Source organism: Tiliqua scincoides, chromosome 1, assembly GCF_035046505.1.
Source record: "Tiliqua scincoides isolate rTilSci1 chromosome 1, rTilSci1.hap2, whole genome shotgun sequence".
NCBI lineage: Eukaryota > Metazoa > Chordata > Lepidosauria > Squamata > Scincidae > Tiliqua > Tiliqua scincoides.
The window spans coordinates 251,817,112-251,828,860 of record NC_089821.1 but is presented as its reverse complement, the minus strand read 5'-3'; positions in this window follow the sequence as shown (position 1 = coordinate 251,828,860).

Sequence of the window (11,749 nt, the reverse complement as noted above, 5' to 3'; positions counted from 1 at the left end):
CAAATGCTGCACCTCCTAACCTGGTGATTTGGCAGCCTCTGCTCCTTCCACTCTCCTATGTTCTAGCTCAGCACTTTCTTCTCCGCACTTCCTCTGACACTCTATGCCCTTCTTCCTTTTGCAACCCAGGAAGGCTATGCTGGGCAGTGGAGAAAAGAAGGAACAGTGGCGGTTCGCGAGAGACAGAAGTAGGTGTCCCCTACCAATCTGCTACCTGAGGCAACCATCTCAATCAAGCCTTGTGGATAGGCCAGCCCTAGTCATAATGAGCTTCTGCACATCAAAATCTACTACTGTACCACTGCCCTGACCCACCCTGTGAAAAAACCTGAGGGTATGGAAAAGTTCTTGGGGAGGGTGGCGGTGAGAAGGGCAGAATATTCCAAAAGGTAGCCAGAGAAACAATATAACTGATTTTAATTTATCTGAATGAATTTCTAGTCTCTGAGGAAAGGGTGCTAAAAGAAAGTGGGAGAGATTTAAGGAGCTCTTGGAGAGCAAGCAGTTGAAAACTTTCCCAGTTCTGTCTAAACAGGGGAAAGGGCAACACAGACCATTGTGGTTAGGCAAGGAATGAGATGCAAAGAGTTTTATAAGCACCAAATTGAAAGCTTTTTAAAAAGTACATACATAAACAAATCTGGTGCAAAGGGCTCAGCGATTCTGTGTAAAAATAAGCAGACATTAAGTGAAAGGATCAAATTAAAGGAACAAACAGGATTACTGAATGCTGAACTGCAAAAATATTTCAATGCAACAATGAGCACTCTATCATAGGCATACATGGAGAACAGAAAGCAAAATAGCAAGGGGGTTCTCCTGTAAACACAAGAAAATGTGAAACAGAGGAAGAGGGAAACTCAAAAGGTTCATGTACCTCTTAATCCTTCCCACATGCCACATCTCCAATATGACAACCCTTGTGCTCTGCTTGGATGAATTGGTAATAAAAACGATACCCAGAACCTGGTTCTTTTCACAGGTTTGATTTCCCAGTGCACCCGCATGCTGGCAGTGTGAAATATTCTTCTTCTTTTTTTAACCATTCATGATCCCCATAGATGGCAAGCAGAACAGGATAACTGAAGGATGTGAAGAGATGTGAAGAGATAATGCACTTCAGTGGTTAGCAGAACATAAGAAGAGCCCTGCAGGTGTTGGGCATTGGCCCATTTGGTCCAGTATCTGGTTTCCCACAGTGGCCAACTAGATGAACATCTCTAAGAAATGAGATATGAATGGGAGGGTTCTCCCTCACCAAGGTCTTCTAGCAAAGACTTGACCATCACCTTTTGAAGATGCTCTAGAGAGGATTTTCTTGCTTCAAACAGGAGGTTGCCTTAAAGGCCCTTTCCAATTTTAGGATTCCATGAAGGCATACCCCAACATTGCTCCCCTATGACGCAGCTTTCTGACGTAGTTTTGAGGAGTTCCACAGTGAACCACAGAGTGACCAAAGAAGGCATGGCAGGGGTGGGAACATGGCAGGAGGGGGTGGGACTTGGAGAGCTCATCTCTGCCGGATCTGGAGCCCCATGTCATGCTGTGTGGCTAAAGAACTGCTGCAGAATCAAGTAGCCCCATTGCAGGGCTACTTCCCTTACCCGGAGGAAGGGGACGAAAGTCCCCACTGGCGGCTGCCTGGTATGCACAGGATTCCACAGCAGTCATTATTGGTGCCACAGCAGCCCTGTGTGCCACGCAGTTCAGGACTGGGCTGCTACTTACCTCTCCTAGCCAGCCTGATCCCGCATCAGCAATCCTGTGCCCTTCATATCACTATAGGATAAGACTGGGCCGTTCCTGGTAAGCGTGTATAGGATTGTACCCTTCAAAGAGTTGACAGAGCTGATGCAGGGTCAATTGAGTGGGAAGAAAACATGATTCTGGGGTGCTGAATCAACTGGCTAGGCCAGTGGTTCCCAAACTTTTGAATACCAGGACCCACTTTTTAAAACAACACTCTATCAGGACCCACCCTAGGTTTACCAGAATTTTAAAAAAGGGAGATCTAAAAAGAAATAATATTTTTTTTTTGTATTTACAAGTAATAATAACCAGAAAAAGACCCTCAAACATTTATCTCCCTATATTTGTGTGTGTGTGTGTTGGCAACCTTCAGTCTCGAAATGGTATCATGCTCTGAATGGTGGTTCTGGAACAGCGTCTAGTGTGGCTGAAAAGGCCAATTCGGGAGTGACAATCCCTTCCACACCGGGAGCATGTGCAGTCTGTCCCTGGTCTGTCTCCCTGGCTATGGGCCTTCCTTCTTTGCCTCTTTGCCTCAGACTGTTGGCCAAGTGTCTCTTCAAACTGGGAAAGGCCATGCTGCACAGCCTGCCTCCAAGCAGGCCGTTCAGAGGCCAGGGTTTCCCACCTGTTGAGGTCCACTCCTAAGGCCTTCAGATCCCTCTTGCAGATGTCCTTGTATCGCAGCTGTGGTCTACCTGTAGGGCGCTTTCCTTGCACGAGTTCTCCATAGAGGAGATCCTTTGGGATCTGGCCATCATCCATTCTCATGACATGACCGAGCCAACGCAGGCGTCTCTGTTTCAGCAGTGCATACATGCTAGGGATTCCAGCTCGTTCCAGGACTGTGTTGTTTGGAACTTTGTCCTGCCAGGTGATGCCAAGGATGCATCGGAGGCAGCGCATGTGGAAGGCGTTCAGTTTCCTCTCCTGTTGTGAGCGAAGAGTCCATGACTCGCTGCAGTACAGAAGTGTACTCAGGACGCAAGCTCCGTAGACCTGGATCTTGGTATGTTCCGTCAGCTTCTTGTTCCCTATATTTATACATGCTCACAAACTGTATGAGCTGAGCTCTTTGCAAGGTAAGTAGTAGCTATCAGTTTTTTGAATAGTTTCAGGGCTTGAGGCAATTAGTTATCTGATTTTCCATCACCTTTATGCGACCCACCAAAAATCAAGTCACAACCCACCAGTGGATCCTGACCCAAGTTTGGGGACCACTGGGCTAGGGATAGCACTGCAGCCAATGGAACTGATTCATTGGCTTTGGGTTCGCTGATGTCACCATTTGCACAACCCCTTTTGATGGCAATCTTATCACAAGAATTGTTGCAGGAGTGAGGAAAACATTATATGAAGGGAAAACTTACATTGGGTGTATATTCCTTAAACTGCCTATTTAAAAAGATGCCCAATAAAAGTCAATGGAGTCTTGCTTCCAAATAATGGGACCAAAATGCAGCCTTGGAGACTCCGATGTTATTTATAAATGACAGAAAAGGCTTTTGCCGACCAGAATGAATAAAAAGTTTGCATGTATTTTTTAAAGACATCTTGAGAAATTTTCCTGGGTCCATTATGTTAATAAAAGTGTGAGAACCTTTTCAAAGCCAGTGTTCCTATGGTCACCCTTAGGAAAACAGATGCTACACACATTCCTGGAACAAAAAGAAAAAATGTAAGATGTCTCCAGACAAGCCATTTCAAATGTATTCTCGGATTTTCCTGAACTACGGTGCTTTGTTTATATTCTTCATCTCATATATAGTGACTCACAGGGAATCATACACACAGTACTTCCACAGTGGCCCCAATTCGGATCTAACTCTGAACAGAGTTCATCAGTTCAGCCAGAGAGATTCTTGTTGGAGATGAGAGTCCTTGTTCACAAAGTAAAATGTGCACTGCTAGTTCAATAGGATAAGCACTGCTCAGTAGAAACAGTAGAAGGCATCTCTCCAACATCAGCTTAGCATGAGGAAGGTTCCTGCCGTGTTCAGATCTCACATTTGGAAGTTGGCAGTGTGACCCACGAGAGAAGCTGAACATTTCATCTCAGATGACAAACTGGGGAAGGAGGCAAGCTGACAGGGGACAGACCATATCCTGCACCTGCTGACCAGCTGTCCTATCTTGCTGCCTGCCTGGTTGCTGGCTTCATCCTCTCCTCGTGCACTAGTGTGCAAGAGGAAGATTGGGGGGAGGGAGCTTACCTCCCTTCAGAGAGGAATGTGCTGCCAAACCTTCCCTTCACCAGCCACTAGAGGGAAGCACTGGAAGAGGTAGCTTAGCTCTCCTCATGTTCCATGTTCCAGTCACCAAGCAGGTGGACGAGCAGAATACCCCAGTACACAACATTGATTGTGTACTTTTTCAGGGGTAGTGGTGGTGGAATTACACGTTGGTGGGACTAGAGGGTGGGCAGCAGAATTTGGGGAGATGCCAGAATTTAGGAAAGGATTTGGGCATTGTTTCAACCTGACCCACTGTGGCTTGTTGGACTAGGGCAAATAGTTCTCAAACAGTTGCTCACAGTTGCTCTGGATAACAACACCTTAGGCCCAAACCACACATGCAGAAATCCTTCAGGGTTTGGTCATAGTGATTTGCCTGGGAACAGAGGCCTGAGGATTTTCTTGGGCCACCAACAAAGTGGAACAAAAAAGCAGAAAAAAGCCTTGCAAACTCCCAACCACTGCAGCAGTCATTCAATGAGGAGGTATACTAACTCAGCTGTGGTTGGTCATCCTGGGCAGCCAGCAAGTGGAGTTGGGCCATGCCCATAATTTTTCCAATTGTGATTTTCAGGGATTTTATTTATGCAAATGCTTGGAGTATTTTAGGACATAGGTTTTTGCTAGAAACTGTAATTTTTAAGAATCTAAAATAGGTTGTGGCATTTCTGTGGTGGGAGAAGGATCAATTCACCCCACCACCCACCTCAAAGTTTTAAGCATGGTTTTCTGTCTCTGCTCAAGTTGCCACAGCCTCGTGTGTGAGGCCAGTCATGGGCGTGTTGGGTTTCTGCTAGCCTCCATTACGCATGTCTCTGTCTTCTCCACAGATTTTTCAGACCTAATGAAGGTGCCCCATGAACGTTTTGGACAGGGGAACTACTTTGGGGTTTGTTGGTAGAGAACAGACTTATTAAGAAGACTCCATTGGTGAAAAGATGGGGATGAATCTAGTGCATGACCCACTACTGCAGGGTTGGGGGGGGGGGAGCTGGAGGCATGCTACCCTGAGAAGGGCAAGCTGTCATGCATGCTGGCTCATGCACGCCAAAAAGCAGAATAGATGTATCCCAGGTGGTTGCGAGGCCTGCTTTTCTCACACACACACAAAAATCATATGAAATTGATGTATGTGGAATGTGCAGTTTTTGTGACACTAGACTTCTTTGGGCCATGTTCCCCATTGAGAAGTCCCTCATCCTTGCTCTTGTTACAGTCCCCAGAATGTGAAGTGTGGGGGGATGAAGTAGAGGTGCACTTGACCTGCCTCCACTTGGTGCAAATGAATTGCACTAGAATAATGGATTGGACTTGCAGGGGATAACCAAGAGCTCATTTTGGCTTCTGAATAGGAAGGTTGCACTGGGGAACTGCCCTATAAGTCCAAAAACAAAATGTTTTATTGATTTGGGGGAAACAGGGAGGGGACTCCATTTTTCAAAGGGGGTTTCCTTTTGGAGGAACCCCACTTCTTTGTTGGATAGTAGAAGTGCAGAAAACATGGGGGGGATTCTTTGTGACAGTTGGACTACTGAACCACAGTACAGTATACAACCAAACCAGGAAGTATCCTACTCTGAGAAGGACAAAGCCTCAGAGGGGAAACCCTTGGCCCTTACAGAAGGAAAGTGCTGCTGGAATTTCTGCAGACCCAGGAAGTCCCCCAAGAGATGATTGGCAGCACAGGAAGAGGGACTTGCACAGCTTGTGCCATGAAGGAGGACCTGAGCTGTGATGAATATGTGGTGGCAAATCCACCATGAGCTGAAACCCACGGATGTGACTCACAAATGTATTTTCCGATGGAATAGTTGCATTTTTGGTTTGGGCCTTAGTAAGACATTTGCCATATTTCTGGCCATTATGAAGAGTCCTGATTGGACTTGAATTAAAACTACCCAACCAGTTTCATTTTTGCTGTTGTTTAAAAAAAATGGACCCCTCCCCTTTTGTGGCTGTTGCTTTGTTTTTACTGGGTTTGTGATCGCTCTTCCTTTCATCCAAACTGTGACTATAAACCACTGCCCAAGTCAAAGCATGGCTAAAATCCTTTGCAGACTTCTTTGGAAGTAATCCCTACTAATGAATTCAATTCAATACTAATTGAATTCAATTTACTCCTGAGTAAAAAGCACAGCAATGTACATAAACCAAATATGAGGCATTATGTTGATTTGCCTAGCATCACACAAGTGCAGAATGTGTGGTCATATTTTTCATCCACCTGGGGTATACTTTTTCTCAACTGTCTGCCATCATTTTTAAGGCAGTGATAATTTTAGCACCTTTTTAGCCATCTGGGAAACTGCACTGTGTGCTCATGTAATTTGAACAGTTCAGCAAGGATGTGAGGCCATCATTTTGAACTCTGGTTAATACATTTGCCATTAGGCCAGTCTCTCCAGGGTTCCGTTTTCTCCTTATTATTAATCATCGACATGGTCCTGTCTTTCAGAAATAAACACCACACTGCCAGATTCTCTTTCCCTTCCCATTTCCAGTCAATCTCAGATCCAAAGTTCGTCTGTCATTCAGGATCTTAAAGATTAACCCATTTTTTGCCTGACCCACAGGTGTATGCATTTGGCTCCTATTGCATATATGCATCATTGGGCAGAAATTGAAACCTCATGAAAAATACAGAAGACAATGTGGTTTTAATTGCACACAGTCTCTTCAGTACAGATTTTACCCAAAACATTTGCAAGTGATACGTTTATATGCATGCCTTTTAGGTCCTAATTCTGAAGTAATATTCCTAGTCCTGACCTCACATGCAAGACTGCAATCTTATGCACACTTATTTGGCTACCCTGCCAACACAAAGCAGCATTGTCCAGCCTTGCTTTACGGAAGGGTAGCATACCCTACTCTATCCAGCAGTGTAAGGATTGGTAATTTCCCTTTCTTCTCCTTCCTACAATTGTTTTCCTCTAATCCTCTTTCCTTCTAAAAACCCAACTAAAAGAACCCTATCTTCTATAACCCTCCTTTCCCCAAACCCTCTCTGCCTCCTTATCCTAATACCCTTATCTCCTACTCTCCTTATCACCCCTCCTCTCCTACTCTGGAGAACCCAGAACCCGGGCGCCCACCACACACTGGTTCAGCGTCAGCTGGACCTGGGCTAGGTCCGGCGGGAGCGCAGCGGTAAGCCCCGCAAACATGCCTTATGGCACATTTGCAACTGTGGTCCACGGCGCAGAGCCATGGCGCAGACCACAGGATCGGGCTCTAAGGCAGTGGCTTTTAATGGGATATTTTTAAGGTGGTTTTTTAATTGTTTTTAGAAGATTTTAGTGTTTATATATTTATATTTTGAAGCTGCTTTGAATGCCTGTCAGGGAGATAAAGTGGGATATAAATTTGTAAATAAAATCAATAAATGAATAAAGTAGGGTGAGCTCCTTGTGGTGAGCTTCCTTCAGACCCAACAACTCCATCTACTGCGCAGGGTCATATCTGTATGCTATACTTGCACCTTCATATGTAGAACCATTTATTGGTTTATTTTAGTATGCAATTCATTTATTTTACTAAACCACTTTGTGAACTATTCCTGCTGAAAAGCAGTATATAAATATTCTTAATCATCATCATCTGCCCTCTGCTTTGCCTGCACTTTTAGTGCTTGCTTGTGTTAGGTTTACCTGGCACGGCTTATTATCATGTATGGACTGCATTGCCTGGGGGCAGAAATTCTGAAAACACATGCAGCAGCTTAGATTAAGGTTACCTGCAGCATACTCTGTCCTTGGGTGTCTACTCTGGGCATGTCTCAAGTTAGGAAGGGACTGGTAAAACAATATCTCCTGGGCCTCTATGAACCAATCGATTCACCCAGGCTTTGGATGAACCATCACTTCTACAAAGCTGTTGCAGTTATAAAATGCTATGACTTCCCCGTTTGACATGCTGAGCTTCCTGACAGTAGGATGCAAAAGGGATTCAATAAATATAACCCAATGGTATTTTGCCATTGAAGCATTCATGTGAAGTATTTCTTGGTGGAAGGAATGTCACGCCTGGTGTTGGCAAGAAATGTGATGCTTCAGCTAACATGTTTTATGTCCCCATTTACAGTTTTTTTTTTGTTCCTGATGCAGGCACACAGCACCACACACCATTTTTACCTTCCCAAATGCCACATTTTCGAGATTTCTAGCATTGTGTGGACGGATGCTGTCACACAAAATCAGTATATTGCAGTGGGAACGTGAACAAGATACTCGTTGACCCCTCTGAAATGCCTGAAATTGGGGCCAAAGTAAACTTGTCAGACTTATGCCGATGTAGTTCACGCCGGGGAGTGGTGCTGCACAGCTGGGGAGCGGAGCTAATAAGTGATGAAAAATGAAGGGGGAAAAAAAGCTGTTATTATGGCAGCACATTAAACTGGGAGAAAGCAAGGGGGAAAAAACTCTATTTCCACTCCATTTTGGACAAATAAAGGGCAAAATGTGGAAGCCATAAACATGAGAACCCGGTAGTATAAAAATGGAAGTGGGGCAAGACAATTGCTCCTTTCACTTGTTTGCTGCACTAACCCACATATGTAGGAGATTAAAATGCCTTCCACCAATTGCCATAACTCTCAAAGTGAGCACCAGATCTCCCGAAGGAGGTACATTTAGTTGCCAGGGAAAGTGTGAGCAAAACCAAAGGAGAAAGCCTAGAGAACAAGATAAAGAAACATGATTAGGATCAGGCTACATAATGTGGAAACGCCCAGGCAGAAATCTCAGGCATGTTTAGTTAGAAATAATAAGTCCCAGGGAGTTAAATGGGCCATATTCCATAGTAAAGGCTTACTCAGCATGCAATGCGGCCTGGTGAGTGGGTTGCTGATCTTTTAAATACCAGTTTGGGGGAGGGGGGCAAAACAAAACAATTGGGGTAGGGGGCTTTAGGACCTTGCAGTCCTGATTATGGAATTCCTTCCCCTGGGAGACTCGGCTGGCCCCAACACTGCCCATTCTCAGTTGGGTTGTGAAAACCTTTTTTTGTTTCAGTGGGCTTTCTCTTGAATTTTTTTTTGGTATCATTTCATTTATTTATTTGGTACTACTTGTTATTTGCTCACCTCCATTCTTATTATTTAGGCAGTTTTGCTTGCTTCTAAACCAGGGGTGTCCAAAGTTTTCAGCAGGAGGGCCACATCATCTCTCTGACACTGTGTCAGGGGCCAGGGGGGAAAAAGAATTAATTTACTTTAAAATTTGAATAAATTTACATGTTTACATAAATTAATATACTAGAGGTGGAACTTATATGAATGAATGAAGGTCTTGCAATAGCTCAAGGCCTATAAAAAGCCTTGCACAAAGCAAGGCTGGCCTTTTCTTTGCATTACAGACGTGAAACAGCATGCAGTGGAGGGAGCCCTCATCCCACAGCTAACGCGAGGGGTCAAACCATCGCCCTCATGCTGAGAGCAGTTGTGTCGGGCCAGTGTGGGCTCCAGCAAGTTTCCAGAGGCTCATTGGGAGCTGGGGTCTCCCTGAGGGCCGCATTGGGAGTCCTTGAGGGCCGCAAGTAGCCCCAGGGCCGGGGTTTGGGCACCCCTGTTCTAAACTGACAGTAATATTGTCTTGAAGATTTGGAAGCTGCCTTGATGGTCCCTTTAACAGGTCCAAAGGTAATTGAGAAGTATTATCCAAAAATAAAGCAGCAACCAGCAGTACTTAGGAGGCAGAGCTCTCAACCCTTGATTAACAAATCAGACCTTTATTTTGCTGCGTACTGGTGAAAAGCCATATAGAGAGCTCCACTGCCACAGGACCACGTGCCATAACCTAGTGAAGGATGCAGAGGACCACACTCTTGACTTATGTAGTTTTCAACACCAGAGTTCATCAATCTGAAAACATTAGACCAGTGTTTCTCAAAGTTTGTCCTCTGCCGTACCACTTCACATGGTCCACCTATTCAAAGTACAACTGTAAGTAACTGGTGATAACACCATCACCAGTTACTTCCAGGTTGGCAGGCCAGATGTGATTCGTCAAACACCAGTAAGAGGCTCAGAGTGAGTGGGAGAATATTTCTGAGCACAGAAAAGAATGCTTTGGAGCTGTACCCACTGAAACAAGCCTCCTAATGGTGTTTGTTGTGTCACGTTCCTGATCTAGCTGCCAGGAGACAGAAGACCAGGGGTCCTACAAGTACCACCAGACACCATCTCAAGTGCCACTGGTGTTATCCATACCACTGGTTGAGAAACACTGTATTAGACTTATAATCAGCACTGACATTGCACTTTCTGAGTGGGTGAAGCACTCAGTATTCTCAGTAAGTATTATATAACCTCCATAGTGCAGGCAAGAGAGCTGCTTGTCTAAGGGCCCAATCCTATCCAATTTTCTAGCACTGGTTCAGCCACAATACAGCCCTGATGTAAGGGAACAAATGTTCCCACACCTTGAGGAGGCCTTTGTGACTGCCTCCCCAACACAGGAAGCAGTGCATCCCCCATAGGTACAGCAGCACCACATGGGAAAATTGGATAGGATTGCACCCTAAGGCTACAAACTTAAGCACACTTTTCTGGGAATAATTCCCATTGAACAAATACTTCTGAATAGACATGCCTAGGAGATTGCACTCTCAGGCATACATACACCTAGGGAGCACATAGCAGAGGTGAGAACACAACTGGAGATGTCCCTTTTACAGCTCACTGGCTTCTCCTCCACGCTTCACCAGCTTTCAGAGAAGGAGACATCACTGTGCTTGCAGGATGTCTTTTCCTCCCATGCAGAGCATCAGAGATCCTCTGGCCTGTAAACCCTAAATCCCAGCTGTCTTTCCATGCATTCTTTTTCCTACCAATGAGGTGCTTTGCAATTCCCCATTTCCTCCTTCGAAGGCTGCAGCCCTGTCCACACAGCCAGGCATCCTTTCAGCACAACCCCTCTGCAAGTTTACTCAAAAACAAGCCCCATTGTGTTCAATGGAGCTTACTCCTGGGAAAGTGTGCAGTGGTTCCCAAATCTTTTAGCACCAGGACCCGCTTTTTAAAACAACACTCTGTCCGGACCAACCTAGGTTTACCAAACTTTTTAAAAAGGAGATCTAGAAAGAAATATATTATTTTAAAACATAATTTGAAATGTTTCCCCGAGTCCTTAAGCCATGAATTAAAGCACACTGTAGGATCTAGTCCCAACGTTTTGCTTTCAGCTATGGAAAACATCTTCAGGGTTACAAAGACACAAATTCTTTGTAACCCTTGAAGATGCTTTCCACAGCTGAAAGCAAAACGGGACTAGATCCTACAGTGTGCTTTAATCTGTGGCTTAAGGGCTTGGGAAACATTTCAAATTATGTTTTGAACTCATCCGGCCACAAAAGCCTAAGTATGTTTAAACATAAGAACATAAGAAGAGCCCCACTGGATCAGGCCAAAGGCCCATCCAGTCCAGCTTCCTGTATCTCGCAGTGGCCCACCAAATGCTTCAGGGAACACACTAGACAACAGACACAACCTGTGTCCCAGTGCCCTCCCTTGCACCTGGCAATAAGAGGCAGCCTACCTCTACCTTGCACATACCTACCATGACTTGTAACCCGTGATGAACCTTTCCTCCAGAAATTTGTCCAATCCCCTCTTAAAGGCATCCAGGCAAGATGCCGTCACTACTTCCTGCGGCAAGGAGTTCCACAGACTAATCACACGCTGGGCAAATGTTTGTAAACATTCTATTTAAGTAACAATAACCATAAAAAGACCCTCACACTCTGCATTCACACATGCTTGCAAACTG